Raw genomic sequence first — 19,437 nt, 5'->3', positions numbered from 1 at the left:
TCGTGACTATAAATACAGCACTGTTTTACTATAACTCCTCGTGACTATAAACATAGCATTGTGTTTTTCTATAACTCCTCGTGAATATAAACATAGCACTGTGTTTTACTATAACTCGTCGTGACTATAAAGATAGCACTGTGTTTTACTATAACTCCTCGTGACTATAAACATAGCATTGTGTTTTTCTATAACTCCTCGTGAATATAAACATAGCACTGTGTTTTACTATAACTCGTCGTGACTATAAACATAGCACTGTGTTTTACTATAACTCCTATTGCCTATAAATATAGCACTGTGTTTTACTATGACTCCGCGTGACTATAAACATAACACTGTTTTTTACTATAACTCCTGGTGACTATAAACATAGCACTGTGTTTAACTATAACTCCTCGTGACTATAAACATAGCACTGTGTTTTACTATAACTCCTCGTGACTATAAACATAGCATTGTGTGTAAATATAACTCTTCGTGATTATAAACATAGCACTGTTTTACTATAACTCCTAGTGACTATAAACATAGCACTGTGTTTTACTATAACTCCTCGTTACTATAAACATAGCACTGTGTTTAACTATAAATCCTCGTGATTATAAACATATCATTGTGTTTTACTATAACTCCTCGTGACTATAAACACAGCACTGTTTTACTATAACTCCTCGTGACTATAAACATACCATTGTGTTTTACTATAACTCCTAGTGACTATAAACATAGCACTGTGTTTAACTATAACTCCTCGTGATTATAAACATAGCATTGTGTTTAACTATAACTCCTCGTGACTATAAACATAGCATTATGTTTAACTATAACTATTCGTGATTATAAACATAGCATTGTGTTTTACTATAACTCCTCGTGACTATAAACATAGCATTGTGTTTTACTATAACTCCTCGTGATTATAAACATAGCATTGTGTTTAACTATAACTCCTCGTGATTATAAACATAGCATTGTGTTTTACTATAACTCCTCGTGACTATAAACATAGCATTGTGTTTAACTATAACTCCTCGTGATTATAAACATAGCATTGTGTTTTACTATAACTCCTATTGCCTATAAAAATAGCACTGTGTTTTACTATGACTCCTCGTGACTATAAACATAACACTGTGTTTTACTATAACTCCTGGTGACTATAAACATAGCACTGTGTTTTACTATAACTCATCGTGACTATAAACATAGCACTGTGTTTAACTATAACTCCTCGTGACTATAAACATAGCACTGTGTTTTACTATAACTCCTCGTGACTATAAACATAGCATTGTGTGTAAATATAACTCTTCGTGATTATAAACATAGCACTGTTTTACTATAACTCCTAGTGACTATAAACATAGCATTGTGTTTTACTATAACTTCTCGTGATTATAAACATCGCATTGTGTTTAACTATAACTCCTCGTGATTATAAACATAGCATTGTGTTTTACTATAACTCCTCGTGACTATGAACATAGCATTGTGTTTAACTATAACTCCTCGTGATTATAAACATAGCATTGTGTTTTACTATAACTCCTATTGACTATAAACATAGCACTGTGTTTTATTATAACTCCTCGTGACTATAAACATAACACTGTGTTTTACTATAACTCCTGGTGACTATAAACATAGCACTGTGTTTTACTATAACTCCTCGTGACTATAAACATAGCATTGTGTTTTACTATAACTCCTCGTGACTATAAACATAGCATTGTGTTTTACTATAACTCGTCGTGACTATAAACATACCATTGTGTTTTACTATAATTCCTAGCGACTATAAACATAGCATTGTGTTTTACTATAACTCCTCATGATTATAAACATAGCATTGTGTTTTACTATAACTCCTCGTGACTATAAACATAGCATTGTGTTTTACTGTAACTCCTCGTGACTATAAACATAGCATTGTGTTTTACTATAACTCCTCGTGATTATAAACATAGCATTGTGTTTTACTATAACTTCTCGTGACTATAAACATAGCATTGTGTTTTACTATAACTCCTCGTGACTATAAACATAGCATTGTGTTTTACTGTAACTCCTCGTGACTATAAACATAGCATTGTGTTTTACTATAACTCCTCGTGATTATAAACATAGCATTGTGTTTTACTATAACTTCTCGTGACTATAAACATAGCATTGTGTTTTACTGTAACTTCTCGTGACTATAAACATATCATTGTGTTTAACTATAACTCCTCGTTACTATAAACATAGCACTGTGTTTAACTATAAATCCTCGTGATTATAAACATAGCATTGTGTTTTACTATAACTCCTCGTGACTATAAACACAGCACTGTTTTACTATAACTCCTCGTGACTATAAACATACCATTGTGTTTTACTATAACTCCTAGTGACTATAAACATAGCACTGTGTTTTACTATAACTCCTAGTGACTATAAACATAGCACTGTGTTTAACTATAACTCCTCGTGACTATAAACACAGCATTGTGTTTTACTATAACTCCTCGTGATTATAAACATAGCATTGTGTTTAACTATAACTCCTCGTGATTATAAACATAGCATTGTGTTTTACTATAACTCCTCGTGATTATAAATATAGCATTGTGTTTTACTATAACTTCTCGTGACTGTAAACATAGCATTGTGTTTTACTATAACTTCTCGTGACTATAAACATAGCATTGTGTTTAACTATAACTCCTCGTTACTATAAACATAGCACTGTGTTTAACTATAAATCCTCGTGATTATAAACATAGCATTGTGTTTTACTATAACTCCTCGTGACTATAAACACAGCACTGTTTTACTATAACTCCTCGTGACTATAAACATACCATTGTGTTTTACTATAACTACTAGTGACTATAAACATAGCACTGTGTTTTACTATAACTCCTCGTGACTATAAACATAGCACTGTGTTTTACTATAACTCCTAGTGACTATAAACATAGCACTGTGTTTAACTATAACTCCTCGTGACTATAAACACAGCATTGTGTTTTACTATAACTCCTCGTGATTATAAACATAGCATTGTGTTTAACTATAACTCCTCGTGATTATAAACATAGCATTGTGTTTAACTATAACTCCTCGTAATTATAAACATAGCATTGTGTTTTACTATAACTATTCGTGATTATAAACGTAGCATTGTGTTTAACTATAACTCCTCGTGATTATAAACATAGCATTGTGTTTAACTATAACTCCTCGTGACTACAAACATAGCATTATGTTTAACTATAACTCCTCGTGACTATAAACATAGCATTGTGGTTTACTATAACTCCTAGTGAATATAAACACAGCATTGTGTTTTACTATAACTCCTCGTGACTATAAATACAGCACTGTTTTACTATAACTCCTCGTGACTATAAACATAGCACTGTGTTTTAATATAACTCCTCGTGACTATAAACATAGCATTGTGTTTTACTATAACTCCTACTGACTATAAACATAGCACTGTGTTTTACTATAACTCCTCGTGATTATAAACATAGCATTGTGTTTTACTATAACTCCTCGTGACTATAAACATAGCACTGTGTTTTACTATAACTTCTCGTGACTATAAACACAGCATTGTGTTTTACTATAACTCCTCGTGACTATAAACATAGCATTGTGGTTTACTATAACTCCTAGTGAATATAAACACAGCATTGTGTTTTACTATAACTCCTCGTGACTATAAATACAGCACTGTTTTACTATAACTCCTCGTGACTATAAAGATAGCACTGTGTTTTACTATAACTCCTCGTTACTATAAACATAGCATTGTGTTTTTCTATAACTCCTCCTGAATGTAAACATAGCACTGTTTTTTACTATAACTCGTCGTGACTATAAACATAGCACTGTGTTTTACTATAACTCCTAGTGACTATAAACATAGCACTGTGTTTTACTATAACTCCTCGTGACTATAAACATAGCATTGTGTTTTAGTATAACTCCTCGTGATTATACACATAGCATTGTGTTTTACTATAACTCCTCGTGATTATAAACATAGCATTGTGTTTTACTATAACTCCTCGTGACTATAAACATAGCATTGTGTTTTACTATAACTCCTCGTGACTATAAACATAGCATTGTGTTTTACTATAACTCCTCGTGATTATAAACATAGCATTGTGTTTTACTATAACTTCTCGTGACTATAAACATAGCATTGTGTTTTACTATAACTTCTCGTGACTATAAACATAGCATTGTGTTTAACTATAACTCCTCGTTACTATAAACATAGCACTGTGTTTAACTATAAATCCTCGTGATTATAAACATAGCATTGTGTTTTACTATAACTCCTCGTGACTATAAACACAGCACTGTGTTTAACTATAACTCCTCGTGACTATAAACACAGCATTGTGTTTTACTATAACTCCTCGTGATTATAAACATAGCATTGTGTTTAATGATAACTCCTCGTGATTATGAACATAGCATTGTGTTTTAGTAAAACTCCTCGTGACTATAAACACAGCACTGTTTTACTATAACTCCTAGTGACTATAAACATAGCATTGTGTTTTACTATAACTCCTCGTGACTATAAACATAGCATTGTGTTTTACTATAACTCCTCGTGATTATAAACATAGCATTGTGTTTAACTATAACTCCTCGTGATTATAAACATAGCATTGTGTTTTACTATAACTCCTCGTGACTATAAACATAGCATTGTGTTTTACTATAACTCCTCGTTACTATAAACATAGCAGTGTGTTTTACGATAACTCCTCGTGACTATAAACATTACATTGTGTTTTACTATAACTCCTAGTGACTATAAACATAGCACTGTGTTTTACTATAACTCCTCGTGACTATAAACATAGCACTGTGTTTTACTATAACTCCTAGTGACTGTAAATATAGCACTGTGTTTAACTATAACTCCTCGTGACTATAAACACAGCATTGTGTTTTACTATAACTATTCGTGATTATAAACATAGCATTGTGTTTAACTATAACTCCTAGTGACTATAAACATAGCATTATGTTTAACTATAACTCCTCGTGATTATAAACATAGCATTGTGTTTTACTATAACTCCTATTGACTATAAACATAGCACTGTGTTTTACTATAACTCCTCGTGATTATAAACATAGCACTGTTTTACTATAACTCCTCGTGACTATAAACATAGCACTGTGTTTTACTATAACTTCTCGTGACTATAAACACAGCATTGTGTTTTACTATAACTCCTCGTGACTATAAACATAGCATTGTGGTTTACTATAACTCCTAGTGAATATAAACACAGCATTGTGTTTTACTATAACTCCTCGTGACTATAAATACAGCACTGTTTTACTATAACTCCTCGTGACTATAAAGATAGCACTGTGTTTTACTATAACTCCTCGTGACTATAAACATAGCATTGTGTTTTTCTATAACTCCTCCTGAATGTAAACATAGCACTGTTTTTTACTATAACTCGTCGTGACTATAAACATAGCACTGTGTTTTACTATAACTCCTAGTGACTATAAACATAGCACTGTGTTTTACTATAACTCCTCGTGACTATAAACATAGCACTGTGTTTTACTATAACTCCTAGTGACTATAAACATAGCACTGTGTTTTACTATAACTCGTCGTGACTATAAACATAGCACTGTGTTTTACTATAACTCCTAGTGACTATAAACATAGCAATGTGTTTTACTATAACTCCTCGTGACTATAAACATAGCATTGTGTTTTACTATAACTCCTAGTGACTATAAACATAGCACTGTGTTTTACTATAACTCCTCGTGACTATAAACATAGCACTGTGTTTTACTATAACTCCTAGTGACTATAAACATAGCACTGTGTTTTACTATAACTCCTAGTGACTATAAACATAGCACTGTGTTTAACTATAACTCCTCGTGATTATAAACATAGCATTGTGTTTAACTATAACTCCTCGTGACTATAAACATAGCATTATGTTTAACTATAACTATTCGTGATTATAAACATAGCATTGTGTTTTACTATAGCTCCTCGTGACTATAAACATAGCATTGTGTTTTACTATAACTCCTCGTGATTATAAACATAGCATTGTGTTTAACTTAAACTCCTCGTGATTATAAACATAGCATTGTGTTTTACTATAACTCCTCGTGACTATAAACATAGCATTGTGTTTAACTATAACTCCTCGTGATTATAAACATAGCATTGTGTTTTACTATAACTCCTATTGCCTATAAATATAGCACTGTGTTTTACTATGACTCCTCGTGACTATAAACATAACACTGTGTTTTACTATAACTCCTGGTGACTATAAACATAGCACTGTGTTTTACTATAACTCATCGTGACTATAAACATAGCACTGTGTTTAACTATAACTCCTCGTGACTATAAACATAGCACTGTGTTTTACTATAACTCCTCGTGACTATAAACATAGCATTGTGTTTTACTATAACTTCTCGTGATTATAAACATCGCATTGTGTTTAACTATAACTCCTCGTGATTATAAACATAGCATTGTGTTTTACTATAACTCCTCGTGACTATGAACATAGCATTGTGTTTAACTATAACTCCTCGTGATTATAAACATAGCATTGTGTTTTACTATAACTCCTATTGACTATAAACATAGCACTGTGTTTTATTATAACTCCTCGTGACTATAAACATAACACTGTGTTTTACTATAACTCCTGGTGACTACAAACATAGCACTGTGTTTTACTATAACTCCTCGTGACTATAAACATAGCATTGTGTTTTACTATAACTCCTCGTGACTATAAACATAGCATTGTGTTTTACTATAACTCATCGTGACTATAAACATACCATTGTGTTTTACTATAATTCCTAGCGACTATAAACATAGCATTGTGTTTTACTATAACTCCTCGTGATTATAAACATAGCATTGTGTTTTACTATAACTCCTCGTGACTATAAACATAGCATTGTGTTTTACTATAACTCCTCGTGACTATAAACATAGCCCTGTGTTTTACTATAACTCCTCGTGATTATAAACATAGCATTGTGTTTTACTAAAACTTCTCGTGACTATAAACATAGCATTGTGTTTTACTATAACTTCTCGTGACTATAAACATAGCATTGTGTTTAACTATAACTCCTCGTTACTATAAACATAGCACTGTGTTTAACTATAAATCCTCGTGATTATAAACATAGCATTGTGTTTTACTATAACTCCTCGTGACTATAAACACAGCACTCTTTTACTATAACTCCTCGTGACTATAAACATACCATTGTGTTTTACTATAACTCCTCGTGATTATAAACATAGCATTGTGTTTAATGATAACTCCTCGTGATTATGAACATAGCATTGTGTTTTAGTATAACTCCTCGTGACTATAAACACAGCACTGTTTTACTATAACTCCTAGTGACTATAAACATAGCATTGTGTTTTACTATAACTCCTCGTGACTATAAACATAGCATTGTGTTTTACTATAACTCCTCGTGATTATAAACATAGCATTGTGTTTAACTATAACTCCTCGTGATTATAAACATAGCATTGTGTTTTACTATAACTCCTCGTGACTATAAACATAGCATTGTGTTTTACTATAACTCCTCGTGACTATAAACATAGCATTGTGTTTTACTATAACTCCTCGTGATTATAAACATAGCATTGTGTTTTACTATAACTTCTCGTGACTATAAACATAGCATTGTGTTTTACTATAACTTCTCGTGACTATAAACATAGCATTGTGTTTAACTATAACTCCTCGTTACTATAAACATAGCACTGTGTTTAACTATAAATCCTCGTGACTATAAACATAGCACTGTGTTTTACTATAACTCCTCGTGACTATAAACATAGCACTGTGTTTTACTATAACTCCTAGTGACTATAAACAGAGCACTGTGTTTAACTATAACTCCTCGTGACTATAAACACAGCATTGTGTTTTACTATAACTCCTCGTGATTATAAACATAGCATTGTTTTTAACTATAACTCCTCGTGATTATAAACATAGCATTGTGTTTAACTATAACTCCTCGTGATTATAAACATAGCATTGTGTTTTACTATAACTATTCGTGATTATAAACGTAGCATTGTGTTTAACTATAACTCCTCGTGATTATAAACATAGCATTGTGTTTAACTATAACTCCTCGTGACTATAAACATAGCATTATGTTTAACTATAACTCCTCGTGATTATAAACATAGCATTGTGTTTTACTATAACTCCTATTGACTATAAACATAGCATTGTGTTTTACTATAACTCCTCGTGATTATAAACATAGCACTGTGTTTTACTACAACTTCTCGTGACTATAAAAACAGCATTGTGTTTTACTATAACTCCTAGTGACTATAAACACAGCATTGTGTTTTACTATAACTCCTCGTGACTATAAATACAGCACTGTTTTACTATAACTCCTCGTGACTATAAACATAGCACAGTGTTGTAATATAACTCCTCGTGACTATAAACATAGCATTGTGTTTTACTATAACTCCTATTGACTATAAACATAGCACTGTGTTTTACTATAACTCCTCGTGATTATAAACATAGCATTGTGTTTTACTATAACTCCTCGTGACTATAAACATAGCACTGTGTTTTACTATAACTTCTCGTGACTATAAACACAGCATTGTGTTTTACTATAACTCCTCGTGACTATAAACATAGCATTGTGGTTTACTATAACTCCTAGTGAATATAAACACAGCATTGTGTTTTACTATAACTCCTCGTGACTATAAATACAGCACTGTTTTACTATAACTCCTCGTGACTATAAAGATAGCACTGTGTTTTACTATAACTCCTCGTGACTATAAACATAGCATTGTGTTTTTCTATAACTCCTCCTGAATGTAAAAATAGCACTGTTTTTTACTATAACTCATCGTGACTATAAACATAGCACTGTGTTTTACTATAACTCCTAGTGACTATAAACATAGCACTGTGTTTTACTATAACTCCTCGTGACTATAAACATAGCATTGTGTTTTAGTATAACTCCTCGTGATTATACACATAGCATTGTGTTTTACTATAACTCCTCGTGATTATAAACATAGCATTGTGTTTTACTATAACTCCTCGTGACTATAAACATAGCATTGTGTTTTACTATAACTCCTCGTGACTATAAACATAGCGTTGTGTTTTACTATAACTCCTCGTGATTATAAACATAGCATTGTGTTTTACTATAACTTCTCGTGACTATAAACATAGCATTGTGTTTTACTATAACTTCTCGTGACTATAAACATAGCATTGTGTTTAACTATAACTCCTCGTTACTATAAACATAGCACTGTGTTTAACTATAAATCCTCGTGATTATAAACATAGCATTGTGTTTTACTATAACTCCTCGTGACTATAAACACAGCACTGTGTTTAACTATAACTCCTCGTGACTATAAACACAGCACTGTGTTTAACTATAACTCCTCGTGACTATAAACATAACACTGTGTTTTACTATAACTCCTGGTGACTATAAACATAGCACTGTGTTTTACTATAACTCATCGTGACTATAAACATAGCACTGTGTTTAACTATAACTCCTCGTGACTATAAACATAGCACTGTGTTTTACTATAACTCCTCGTGACTATAAACATAGCATTGTGTTTTACTATAACTTCTCGTGATTATAAACATCGCATTGTGTTTAACTATAACTCCTCGTGATTATAAACATAGCATTGTGTTTTACTATAACTCCTCGTGACTATGAACATAGCATTGTGTTTAACTATAACTCCTCGTGATTATAAACATAGCATTGTGTTTTACTATAACTCCTATTGACTATAAACATAGCACTGTGTTTTATTATAACTCCTCGTGACTATAAACATAACACTGTGTTTTACTATAACTCCTGGTGACTACAAACATAGCACTGTGTTTTACTATAACTCCTCGTGACTATAAACATAGCATTGTGTTTTACTATAACTCCTCGTGACTATAAACATAGCATTGTGTTTTACTATAACTCATCGTGACTATAAACATACCATTGTGTTTTACTATAATTCCTAGCGACTATAAACATAGCATTGTGTTTTACTATAACTCCTCGTGATTATAAACATAGCATTGTGTTTTACTATAACTCCTCGTGACTATAAACATAGCATTGTGTTTTACTATAACTCCTCGTGACTATAAACATAGCCCTGTGTTTTACTATAACTCCTCGTGATTATAAACATAGCATTGTGTTTTACTAAAACTTCTCGTGACTATAAACATAGCATTGTGTTTTACTATAACTTCTCGTGACTATAAACATAACATTGTGTTTAACTATAACTCCTCGTTACTATAAACATAGCACTGTGTTTAACTATAAATCCTCGTGATTATAAACATAGCATTGTGTTTTACTATAACTCCTCGTGACTATAAACACAGCACTCTTTTACTATAACTCCTCGTGACTATAAACATACCATTGTGTTTTACTATAACTCCTCGTGATTATAAACATAGCATTGTGTTTAATGATAACTCCTCGTGATTATGAACATAGCATTGTGTTTTAGTATAACTCCTCGTGACTATAAACACAGCACTGTTTTACTATAACTCCTAGTGACTATAAACATAGCATTGTGTTTTACTATAACTCCTCGTGACTATAAACATAGCATTGTGTTTTACTATAACTCCTCGTGATTATAAACATAGCATTGTGTTTAACTATAACTCCTCGTGATTATAAACATAGCATTGTGTTTTACTATAACTCCTCGTGACTATAAACATAGCATTGTGTTTTACTATAACTCCTCGTGACTATAAACATAGCATTGTGTTTTACTATAACTCCTCGTGATTATAAACATAGCATTGTGTTTTACTATAACTTCTCGTGACTATAAACATAGCATTGTGTTTTACTATAACTTCTCGTGACTATAAACATAGCATTGTGTTTAACTATAACTCCTCGTTACTATAAACATAGCACTGTGTTTAACTATAAATCCTCGTGACTATAAACATAGCACTGTGTTTTACTATAACTCCTCGTGACTATAAACATAGCACTGTGTTTTACTATAACTCCTAGTGACTATAAACAGAGCACTGTGTTTAACTATAACTCCTCGTGACTATAAACACAGCATTGTGTTTTACTATAACTCCTCGTGATTATAAACATAGCATTGTTTTTAACTATAACTCCTCGTGATTATAAACATAGCATTGTGTTTAACTATAACTCCTCGTAATTATAAACATAGCATTGTGTTTTACTATAACTATTCGTGATTATAAACGTAGCATTGTGTTTAACTATAACTCCTCGTGATTATAAACATAGCATTGTGTTTAACTATAACTCCTCGTGACTATAAACATAGCATTATGTTTAACTATAACTCCTCGTGATTATAAACATAGCATTGTGTTTTACTATAACTCCTATTGACTATAAACATAGCATTGTGTTTTACTATAACTCCTCGTGATTATAAACATAGCACTGTGTTTTACTACAACTTCTCGTGACTATAAAAACAGCATTGTGTTTTACTATAACTCCTAGTGACTATAAACACAGCATTGTGTTTTACTATAACTCCTCGTGACTATAAATACAGCACTGTTTTACTATAACTCCTCGTGACTATAAACATAGCACAGTGTTGTAATATAACTCCTCGTGACTATAAACATAGCATTGTGTTTTACTATAACTCCTATTGACTATAAACATAGCACTGTGTTTTACTATAACTCCTCGTGATTATAAACATAGCATTGTGTTTTACTATAACTCCTCGTGACTATAAACATAGCACTGTGTTTTACTATAACTTCTCGTGACTATAAACACAGCATTGTGTTTTACTATAACTCCTCGTGACTATAAACATAGCATTGTGGTTTACTATAACTCCTAGTGAATATAAACACAGCATTGTGTTTTACTATAACTCCTCGTGACTATAAATACAGCACTGTTTTACTATAACTCCTCGTGACTATAAAGATAGCACTGTGTTTTACTATAACTCCTCGTGACTATAAACATAGCATTGTGTTTTTCTATAACTCCTCCTGAATGTAAAAATAGCACTGTTTTTTACTATAACTCATCGTGACTATAAACATAGCACTGTGTTTTACTATAACTCCTAGTGACTATAAACATAGCACTGTGTTTTACTATAACTCCTCGTGACTATAAACATAGCATTGTGTTTTAGTATAACTCCTCGTGATTATACACATAGCATTGTGTTTTACTATAACTCCTCGTGATTATAAACATAGCATTGTGTTTTACTATAACTCCTCGTGACTATAAACATAGCATTGTGTTTTACTATAACTCCTCGTGACTATAAACATAGCGTTGTGTTTTACTATAACTCCTCGTGATTATAAACATAGCATTGTGTTTTACTATAACTTCTCGTGACTATAAACATAGCATTGTGTTTTACTATAACTTCTCGTGACTATAAACATAGCATTGTGTTTAACTATAACTCCTCGTTACTATAAACATAGCACTGTGTTTAACTATAAATCCTCGTGATTATAAACATAGCATTGTGTTTTACTATAACTCCTCGTGACTATAAACACAGCACTGTGTTTAACTATAACTCCTCGTGACTATAAACACAGCATTGTGTTTTACTATAACTCCTCGTGATTACAAACATAGCATTGTGTTTAACTATAACTCCTCGTGACTATAAACATAGCATTGTGTTTTACTATAACTCCTCGTGACTATAAACATAGCATTGTGTTTTACTATAACTCCTCGTGATTATAAACATAGCATTGTGTTTTACTATAACTTCTCGTGACTATAAACATAGCATTGTGTTTTACTATAACTTCTCGTGACTATAAACATAGCATTGTGTTTAACTATAACTCCTCGTTACTATAAACATAGCACTGTGTTTAACTATAAATCCTCGTGACTATAAACATAGCACTGTGTTTTACTATAACTCCTCGTGACTATAAACATAGCACTGTGTTTTACTATAACTCCTAGTGACTATAAACAGAGCACTGTGTTTAACTATAACTCCTCGTGACTATAAACACAGCATTGTGTTTTACTATAACTCCTCGTGATTATAAACATAGCATTGTGTTTAACTATAACTCCTCGTGATTATAAACATAGCATTGTGTTTTACTATAACTATTCGTGATTATAAACGTAGCATTGTGTTTAACTATAACTCCTCGTGATTATAAACATAGCATTGTGTTTAACTATAACTCCTCGTGACTATAAACATAGCATTATGTTTAACTATAACTCCTCGTGATTATAAACATAGCATTGTGTTTTACTATAACTCCTATTGACTATAAACATAGCATTGTGTTTTACTATAACTCCTCGTGATTATAAACATAGCACTGTGTTTTACTACAACTTCTCGTGACTATAAAAACAGCATTGTGTTTTACTATAACTCCTAGTGCCTATAAACACAGCATTGTGTTTTACTATAACTCCTCGTGACTATAAATACAGCACTGTTTTACTATAACTCCTCGTGACTATAAACATAGCACTGTGTTTTAATATAACTCCTCGTGACTATAAACATAGCATTGTGTTTTACTATAACTCCTCGTGACTATAAACATAGCACTGTGTTTTACTATAACTCGTCGTGACTATAAACATAGCACTGTGTTTTACTATAACTCCTCGTGACTATAAACATACCATTGTGTTTTACTATAACTCCTCGTGACTATAAACATAGCATTGTGTTTTACTATAACTTCTCGTGACTATAAACATAGCATTGTGTTTTACTATAACTTCTCGTGACCATAAACATAGCATTGTGTTTAACTATAACTCCTCGTTACTATAAACATAGCACTGTGTTTAACTATAAATCCTCGTGATTATAAACATAGCATTGTGTTTTACTATAACTCCTCGTGACTATAAACACAGCACTGTTTTACTATAACTCCTCGTGACTATAAACATACCATTGTGTTTTACTATAACTCCTAGTGACTATAAACATAGCACTGTGTTTTACTATAACTCCTCGTGACTATAAACATAGCACTGTGTTTTACTATAACTCCTAGTGACTATAAACATAGCACTGTGTTTTACTATAACTCCTAGTGACTATAAACATAGCACTGTGTTTAACTATAACTCCTCGTGATTATAAACATAGCATTGTGTTTAACTATAACTCCTCGTGACTATAAACATAGCATTATGTTTAACTATAACTATTCGTGATTATAAACATAGCATTGTGTTTTACTATAGCTCCTCGTGACTATAAACATAGCATTGTGTTTTACTATAACTCGTCGTGATTATAAACATAGCATTGTGTTTAACTATAACTCCTCGTGATTATAAATATAGCATTGTGTTTTACTATAACTCCTCGTGACTATAAACATAGCATTGTGTTTAACTATAACTCCTCGTGATTATAAACATAGCATTGTGTTTTACTATAACTCCTATTGCCTATAAATATAGCACTGTGTTTTACTATGACTCCTCGTGACTATAAACATAACACTGTGTTTTACTATAACTCCTGGTGACTATAAACATAGCACTGTGTTTTACTATAACTCATCGTGACTATAAACATAGCACTGTGTTTAACTATAACTCCTCGTGACTATAAACATAGCACTGTGTTTTACTATAACTCCTCGTGATTATAAACATAGCATTGTGTTTTACTATAACTTCTCGTGATTATAAACATCGCATTGTGTTTAACTATAACTCCTCGTGATTATAAACATAGCATTGTGTTTTACTATAACTCCTCGTGACTATGAACATAGCATTGTGTTTAACTATAACTCCTCGTGATTATAAACATAGCATTGTGTTTTACTATAACTCCTATTGACTATAAACATAGCACTGTGTTTTATTATAACTCCTCGTGACTATAAACATAACACTGTGTTTTACTATAACTCCTGGTGACTACAAACATAGCACTGTGTTTTACTATAACTCCTCGTGACTATAAACATAGCATTGTGTTTTACTATAACTCCTCGTGACTATAAACATAGCATTGTGTTTTACTATAACTCATCGTGACTATAAACATACCATTGTGTTTTACTATAATTCCTAGCGACTATAAACATAGCATTGTGTTTTACTATAACTCCTCGTGATTATAAACATAGCATTGTGTTTTACTATGACTCCTCGTGACTATAAACATAGCATTGTGTTTTACTATAACTCCTCGTGACTATAAACATAGCCCTGTGTTTTACTATAACTCCTCGTGATTATAAACATAGCATTGTGTTTTACTAAAACTTCTCGTGACTATAAACATAGCATTGTGTTTTACTATAACTTCTCGTGACTATAAACATAGCATTGTGTTTAACTATAACTCCTCGTTACTATAAACATAGCACTGTGTTTAACTATAAATCCTCGTGATTATAAACATAGCATTGTGTTTTACTATAACTCCTCGTGATTATAAACATAGCATTGTGTTTAACTATAACTCCTCGTGATTATAAACATAGCATTGTGTTTAACTATAACTCCTCGTGATTATAAACATAGCATTGTGTTTAACTATAACTCCTCGTGACTATAAACATAGCACTGTGTTTAACTATAAATCCTCGTGATTATAAACATAGCATTGTGTTTTACTATAACTCCTCGTTACTATAAACATAGCAGTGTGTTTTACGATAACTCCTCGTGACTATAAACATACCAATGTGTTTTACTATAGCTCCTAGTGACTATAAACATAGCACTGTGTTTTACTATAACTCCTCGTGACTATAAACATAGCACTGTGTTTTACTATAACTCCTAGTGACTGTAAATATAGCACTGTGTTTAACTATAACTCCTCGTGACTATAAACACAGCATTGTGTTTTACTATAACTATTCGTGATTATAAACATAGCATTGTGTTTAACTATAACTCCTCGTGACAATAACCATAGCATTATGTTTAACTATAACTCCTCGTGATTATAAACACAGCATTGTGTTTTACTATAACTTCTATTGACTATAAACATAGCACTGTATTTTACTATAACTCCTCGTGATTATAAACATAGCATTGTGTTTTACTATAACTCCTCGTGACTATAAACATAGCACTGTGTTTTACTATAACTTCTCGTGACTATAAACACAGCATTGTGTTTTACTATAACTCCTCGTGACTATAAACATAGCATTGTGGTTTACTATAACTCCTAGTGAATATAAACACAGCATTGTGTTTTACTATAACTCCTCGTGACTATAAATACAGCACTGTTTTACTATAACTCCTCGTGACTATAAAGATAGCACTGTGTTTTACTATAACTCCTCGTGACTATAAACATAGCATTGTGTTTTTCTATAACTCCTCGTGAATATAAACATAGCACTGTGTTTTACTATAACTCGTCGTGACTATAAACATAGCACTGTGTTTTACCATAACTCCTAGTGACTATAAACATAGCACTGTGTTTAACTATATCTCCTCGTGATTATAAACATAGCATTGTGTTTTACTATAACTCCTATTGACTATAAACATAGCATTGTGTTTTACTATAACTCCTCGTGACTATAAACATAGCATTGTGTTTAACTATAACTCCTCGTGATTATAAACATAGCACTGTTTTACTATAACTCCTAGTGACTATAAACATAGCATTGTGTTTTACTATAACTCCTCGTGATTATAAACATAGCATTGTGTTTTACTATAACTCCTCGTGACTATGAACATAGCATTGTGTTTAACTATAACTCCTCGTGATTATAAACATAGCATTGTGTTTTACTATAACTCCTATTGACTATAAACATAGCACTGTGTTTTATTATAACTCATCGTGACTATAAACATAACACTGTGTTTTACTATAACTCCTGGTGACTATAAACATAGCACTGTGTTTTACTATAAGTCCTCGTGACTATAAACATAGCATTGTGTTTTACTATAACTCCTCGTGACTATAAACATAGCATTGTGTTTTACTATAACTCGTCGTGACTATAAACATACCATTGTGTTTTACTATAATTCCTAGCGACTATAAACATAGCATTGTGTTTTACTATAACTCCTCGTGATTATAAACATAGCATTGTGTTTTACTATAACTCCTCGTGACTATAAACATAGCATTGTGTTTTACTATAACTCCTCGTGACTATAAACATAGCATTGTGTTTTACTATAACTCCTCGTGATTATAAACATAGCATTGTGTTTTACTATAACTTCTCGTGACTATAAACATAGCATTGTGTTTTACTATAACTTCTCGTGACTATAAACATAGCATTGTGTTTAACTATAACTCCTTGTTACTATAAACATAGCACTGTATTTAACTATAAATCCTCGTGATTATAAACATAGCATTGTGTTTTACTATAACTCCTCGTGACTATAAACACAGCACTGTTTTACTATAACTCCTCGTGACTATAAACATACCATTGTGTTTTACTATAACTCCTAGTGACTATAAACATAGCACTGTGTTTTACTATAACTCCTCGTGACTATAAACATAGCACTGTGTTTTACTATAACTCCTAGTGATTATAAACATAGCACTGTGTTTAACTATAACTCCTCGTGACTATAAACACAGCATTGTGTTTTACTATAACTCCTCGTGATTATAAACATAGCATTGTGTTTAACTATAACTCCTCGTGATTATAAACATAGCATTGTGTTTAACTATAACTCCTCGTGATTATAAACATAGCATTGTGTTTTACTATAACTCCTCGTGAATATAAACATAGCACTGTGTTTTACTATAACTCCTAGTGACTATAAACATAGCACTGTGTTTAACTATAACTCCTCGTGACTATAAACACAGCATTGTGTTTTACTATAACTTCTCGTGACTATAAACACAGCATTGTTTTTTACTATAACTCCTCGTGACTATAAACATGGCATTGTGGTTTACTATAACTCCTAGTGAATATAAACACAGCATTGTGTTTTACTATAACTTCTCGTGACTATAAACATAGCATTGTGTTTTACTATAACTCCTCGTGACTATAAACATAGCATTATGTTTAACTATAACTCGTGATTATAAACATAGCATTGTGTTTTACTATAACTTCTATTGACTATAAACATAGCACTGTGTTTTACTATAACTCCTCGTGATTATAAACATAGCATTGTGTTTTACTATAACTCCTCGTGACTATAAACATAGCATTGTGGTTTACTATAACTCCTAGTGAATATAAACACAGCATTGTGTTTTACTATAACTCCTCGTGACTATAAATACAGCACTGTTTTACTATAACTCCTCGTGACTATAAAGATAGCACTGTGTTTTACTATAACTCCTCGTGACTATAAACATAGCATTGTGTTTTTCTATAACTCCTCGTGAATATAAACATAGCACTGTGTTTTACTATAACTCGTCGTGACTATAAACATAGCACTGTGTTTTACTATAACTCCTAGTGACTATAAACATAGCACTGTGTTTAACTATAACTCCTCGTGATTATAAACATAGCATTGTGTTTTACTATAACTTCTCGTGACTATAAACATAGCATTGTGTTTTACTATAACTTCTCGTGACTATAAACATAGCATTGTGTTTTACTATAACTCCTCGTGACTATAAACATAGCATTGTGTTTAAATAACTCCTCGTGATTATAAACATAGCATTGTGTTTTACTATAACTCCTATTGCCTATAAATATAGCACTGTGTTTTACTATGACTCCTCGTGACTATAAACATAACACTGTGTTTTACTATAACTCCTGGTGACTATAAACATAGCACTGTGTTTTACTATAACTCATCGTGACTATAAACATAGCACTGTGTTTTACTATAACTCCTAGTGACTATAAACATAGCACTGTGTTTTACTATAACTCCTCGTGACTATAAACATAGCACTGTGTTTTACTATAACTCCTAGTGACTGTAAATATAGCACTGTGTTTAACTATAACTCCTCGTGACTATAAACACAGCATTGTGTTTTACTATAACTATTCGTGATTATAAACATAGCATTGTGTTTAACTATAACTCCTCGTGACAATAACCATAGCATTATGTTTAACTATAACTCCTCGTGATTATAAACACAGCATTGTGTTTTACTATAACTTCTATTGACTATAAACATAGCACTGTATTTTACTATAACTCCTCGTGATTATAAACATAGCATTGTGTTTTACTATAACTCCTCGTGACTATAAACATAGCACTGTGTTTTACTATAACTTCTCGTGACTATAA

This window comes from Lampris incognitus, chromosome 1 (genome assembly GCF_029633865.1).
Source record: "Lampris incognitus isolate fLamInc1 chromosome 1, fLamInc1.hap2, whole genome shotgun sequence".
Lineage (NCBI taxonomy): Eukaryota > Metazoa > Chordata > Actinopteri > Lampriformes > Lampridae > Lampris > Lampris incognitus.
This window is presented reverse-complemented; position numbering follows the sequence as displayed.